The sequence below is a fragment of the Gossypium raimondii genome, chromosome 8, assembly GCF_025698545.1.
Source record: "Gossypium raimondii isolate GPD5lz chromosome 8, ASM2569854v1, whole genome shotgun sequence".
NCBI lineage: Eukaryota > Viridiplantae > Streptophyta > Magnoliopsida > Malvales > Malvaceae > Gossypium > Gossypium raimondii.
In genome coordinates, this window is record NC_068572.1 from 2707750 (window position 1) to 2713635 (window position 5886).

Genomic DNA, 5886 nt, shown 5'->3' on the forward strand with positions numbered 1-5886 from the left:
TATGAAATAATTACTATGGACTTTGTGTCAGGGTTACCCCTATCTCCGAAAAATAAAGATTCTATTTAGGTAATCGATGACCGTTTAACGAAGTCCGCATACTTTATTCCAGTACATATGGATTTCTCCCTAGAAAAATTGGTTGAATTATATGTTTCTGAGATTGTCAGATTGCATGGAGTGCTGGTCTCCATTATTTTAGACAGAGGTCCTCAGTTTACATCTCGATTCTGAAATAAGTTGCAAGAAGCTCTGGGTATGCAGTTACATTTCAGTATCGTATTCCATCCTCAGACTGATGGTCAATTTGAATGTGTAATACAGATTTTAGAAGATATGCTTTGGTGTTGTATTTTGGAATTTGAAGGTAACTGGGAAAAATATATGCCTTTAGTTGAATTTGCGTACAATAATAACTATCAGTCAAGCATTAAAATGGCACCGTACGAGGCTTTGTATGGTTGTAAATTTAGAACTCTGTTGTATTGGGCTGAGCTTAGTGAGAAAAAGATACACGGAGTTGACTTAGCCCGTGAGACTGAAGAAAATGTGAAAGTGATTCGGAATAGCTTAAAAACAGCCTCTGATCGTCAAAAGTCGTATGCTGATCTTAAACAAAAAGAGATAGAATTTCAGGTTGGTGATAAGATATTCTTGAAAGTATCACATTAGAATAAAGTTCTTCGGTTTGGTCGTAAAAGAAAACTGAGTCCACGGTTCATCGGGCCATATGAGATTACTGAAAGAATCAGACCTGTTGCATACCGATTAGCATTACCACCAGAGCTTGACAGAATTCATAATGTTTTCCACGTGTCTATGTTGCGACGGTACCGGTCAAATCTTTCATATGTTATTTCTCCGACAGAAGTTGAGATTTAGCCTGACATGACTTACAATGAGGAACCGATCAAAATACTGGCACGTGAGATGAAAGAGTTAATAAATAAAAAGGTAGTTTTAGTAAAAGTTCTTTGGCAACGACACGGGATAGAAGAAGCTACCTGTGAACTTGGGGAAACAATGAGAAAGCAATATCTGAACCCTTTTACTGGTAAGATTTTTGAGGGCGAAAATTTTTTAAAGGGAGAGAGTTATAACAACCCGTTTTCAGTGAAACCAAAATAGTGATTTCGGGACCACAAATCTGAGTCAAAAAGAAAATTTATTTTAATATTATTACATGGTCTGCATTATGATAGGAAAGACGTATGAAAATTTTGATAAGAAAATTTTACCGATTTCATATTTAATTATTAGTAAGGACTAAATTGCATGAAATGCAAAGGTTGAATTCTAGTAGCTAGAGGTCCTTATAAGGCAAATAGGCCATTAAGAGAAGTTAGTAGATATTTATGATGATTCATCCATGGAAATTTAAGGAAAAAAAGGACTAAATTAGAAAGTGGAAAAATAAAAGATGATAATTAAATTAAAAGACAAAATATCATTTTATATCATCATCTTCTCCAAAAATTTTATATGGAAACCCTAGCTAAGAGAGAGAACTTCAAGCAAGCTTAATTGGGTAAGTAATCATGTTCCGTTTTTAGTAATTTTTACATTTCTGATATTGTAGTAACCTAATCTATCTATTTTGGGGATCAATTTGCAAAGTTATCAAAGTATTAAAATTTTTCCATGGATGGTTATGCTGAAAATTTGAAATTTATGGTAGAAAATGAAAGGTTGTTGATAGATAAACAACTTTTGTAAAGGAAATTTTCATGCCATTGTGATTTATGGACTAAACTGAAAAGATGTAAAATTCATAGAAAATTTTTGATTTTTGTGAAATACATGGACTGTTATTGTTATATGAAAATTTTGGCTAGGCTTGGAATAAGGATTAAATTGCATGAATTTCATTTTCCGAGCCTAAGGATGAAATTGAAATTAATTAAAAGTATAGGGGAAAAATGATACTTTTGCCTAAAATTTGAATTTGATTGAATTGAATATGAATTTCATTAAATTGAATTAAATTTAAATGTATAGATCCGGATAGACCTAGTACGGAATTGGATCGAGGAAAACAAAAAGTATCGGATTAGTAGATTCTCGTATACGAACAAGTGTCGAGGTAAGTTCGTGTAACTAAATTGTGTACATTTATATGTTTGAATTAAATGTTGTAGGTGAAAGGCAAATTGGGTGAAAAAAGTGGCCTGAAAATGACCTATTTTTCGTCCACACAGGCAGAGACATTGGCGTGTGTCTTAGCCGTGTGTGACACATGGCCATACGCATGAGAATGTGGTTTGGCTGTGTGTCCCCTGCACCTAATTTTCAAAAATTAAATTGTCCACACGGCCTAGCATAAAGGCGTGCGGCTGGGCTTGTGACCTAATTAGAGAGTTACACGGGTATGAATACGGGCTGGGACACGGCTGTGTGCCTCACATCGAATGCCCACACGGCCTAGGACACTGGCGTTTCACTTGGCCATGTGAGCCATACGACCTGGCCACACATGCATGTATCTCCTAAACCTAAGAAAAATTTTGAAATTTCGCGAAAAATTCTCTAAGTTCCCGATCTAGTACCAACTTGTTTCTAATGCATAAATTAGGTCTCGAGGGCCCATATATGGGACACTATGATTGAATAGGTTATATTTTGGATATGAATAGTAAATGATACGATTTAATTATATTTGATATGTAATCTCCAGTAATGCTCTGTAACCCTATTCTGACTATGGATATGAGTTAGGGGTGTTACACGAGTTATTTGAGTTAATCAAGTTATTTGGATAAACTCAAATAAAAAATTAAGTTTTTTGTTTAAATCGAATATGAATTATACAATTGAGTTATCCAAAAATCATAATAAGAAAAGACAAAACTTTTAAAAGTTAAAATTCAAAATAATTAAGTTAAAAGGCAAAACTCCGTCGTTTTGATAAATGTTTACCCATTAAGTTAAAAGGCAAAATCATTATATTGTTCATGTAGTTAAATAATCTTATACTTCGTCTACTAGTTAAATAATCAGTCCATCTAAACGTAAAATTAATTATAAATAATAGGATTCGTTAACTTGACTCGATTTGACTCGAAATTTTTTGACTCAATTCGGTTCAATTTGAAAAAAAATCAAATTGAGTTCGGTTGCTAAAATAGGATTTGTCAACTCGACTAACTCGAAAATTTTTTACTCAATTTAACTCGACTCGATCGAATACTCACCTCTAATCAAAAGGACCATTATTATCAAACCCATCATCACCATCCGCATCGGTCTCAATCACCATTGGATGTAGTTGTAAATGGAGACCCAGGTTAAGGTTCTAAGACGAAGGTTGAGCATTAAGATTGATGTCGATACCATGTACAGTCGATCACCTATTAACATACACTTTCAGAACCATTGTACACAGATCTTGAACTCCAAGTTCTTCACCTAATGAAATGAAATCTTCAATTGGCTCCACATCAGCTAACTTATCAAACAACTGAATCAGATTAGTTTAGCGGCTCCAATCTCGACAATAAAGTGCAACCATTGTCTCCACGTCTTCATCATCTGCAAGTTCCATCTCAGTGAATTTGATGGGATCTGTCAAAACTGGAAATTTGTAGAATAGTTTTGAGATCCTTCTCACACAACGTCTAACAATTTTTGCATCAATCCTTTTGTGATAGCCCTAAATAGGGCTTAATCGGAACAATGGTTTCATAACCACAAATCTGAAGTGAAATAGTTTAATTTTATAAATTTTTATTAATTACCAATTGATTGAAATATTGTGTGAAAATATGGATAGGAAATTTTAATGATTTAGTGCCTAATTGAATTTTTAGGACTAAATTGAGAAAAATGCAAAGTGTGACTAATTAGTGATTAAAGGACTTAATTGAATTATTGCATGAAATTGGAAGTGTTTATGTGGAAAATATACCATAAATTAGTGTTATGGACACATAAGGGTAATTCTAGAAAAATATCTAAGTAAGTGGGTCAAGGGCATTTTTGTCCAAATAGAATAAAAGAGAAAATAAGATGAAAACAAGTGTTCATCTTCTTCAAAAATTAAAGAGCTTGCTGCTGAAAATTTCATGTCCCAATAGCTAGGCTTCTTGATTTTTCTAAGCTCAATTGTAAGTGATTTCTTGCCCTGTTTTTAATTATTTTCGTATTTTTATGCTTATTGAAGCTTGAATTTCATGTTTCTACCATTTATTTTAAATGAAATTAAAGTTTAAAAATTGAGTCATTCATGATATAGTTGTAATTTGATGAGTGATGATAGATAATGAATGTTTGAAGTGCTAATTACGAGTTTTACTAGATGAATTTCGATAAAAATGTTGAAAAAGGACTAAATTGTGAAAGATAGTAAAGTGTGCATAAATTTGTGATTTTGTGAAATTGAGGGCTGTTATGAGTATGAAATATGATTTAATGAGGTTTGAAATTTAAGAAATTTAGTGAATTTTATTTTTACGAGCTTTGGGACGAAAATGTAATTTTGAAAAGTTATGGGAAAAAAGTAAGTTTGCCAAAATATTGTCTATGAATTATATTTGAATGGAATTTTGATAAAATATATTAAATTGTGTTAATATAGATCAAGAAAGAAGAAATAGTGGAAGTGATCGGGGAACAGAGAAGGTTATCGACTAATTTACGAAAAGAGTCGTTTTGCATTCGAGGTAAGTTACATGTAAATAATAGCAATATATTTTTATAAATTGTGAATTATATCTGATATGTGAATTAATATTGAATGTGGAAGGAAAATTGTTCATGAATTATTCAAGTGATAAAGTGTTAAGTGTAAATTCCCGATTGAACTTAGGAATAGAAGTGGCTACAAGTGACATGTCATCAGAGACCAGTGTTACAGTGTTACAGTGAGTCCCGGGTGTTGGATGATCTAGCATGTGCTGCAGACACTTTACAGCTTGTGTGAGCAGGTCCGAGGACATTTCCAGTGTTATTGATCAGTGGTAGCTTCGGCTACATTTCAGTGGTAGCTACGGTTACATATCAGTGGTAGCTTCGGCTACATATCAGTGTGGCACTTATGTGCTAATTCTCTACGTATCCGTGTATATTTCGAGTGTTCAACGGGATTAATAATGAGTTAAAGTGAACATGAAATGAAGTGTGTATGCAGATACATTTGAAAGAGTGAGCATATGTGATAAAGGTTAAGTATGTAAATGTATGTGCAAGTGAATTAGTAAGATTGTGCATGTGTAAGTGATTGAAATTGCTAAAAAATGTATTGATTAGTTATTTGTTAAAAATGTTAATTATTAAATGAGTACTTATTGTTTACATGTAACTTACGAAGCTATTAGTAGCTTACACATTTCTTTCTTTCCTTTGTTTTATAGTGTTTTGAGCTTGCTCGAATTGGGGATCGTAGGAGCCTCGTATCACACTATCAACAAACTTCTCGGTATTATGTGATTTCAAAATGTTTAAAGTTATGGCATGTATAGAGACTTACTCATTTTGAGTATGTTCATATGATATGGCTAAAGATTAGCTGTTGGAATGGTTAGTAAAGAATATGTTTTGGTGTTACGTATGCTTAAATGGTAACTAAAACAAAGAAACTATAAAAGAGTAAAAATTTTGCAAAGAAGCAGTTTTTGGACAGCAGCAGTGATGTGAATTTGAAAAATCACCAAAAATAGTAGAAATGGAATTAGAGAGTGAATGATATATAGAATTAAATCTTATCAAGTCTATTTTTACATGAAAGAAACGATGTAGGTAAAGAAATTTTATATTTTGAGATATTTAAATTTTAGTGAGACAGGGTCAGAATAGTTTTTGAAGTCCCCTGTTCTGACTTTAGAAAATCATTAAAAATTTTACAGAAAGAATTATGAGTTATAATTTATATGTATAGATTACTTAGTGAGT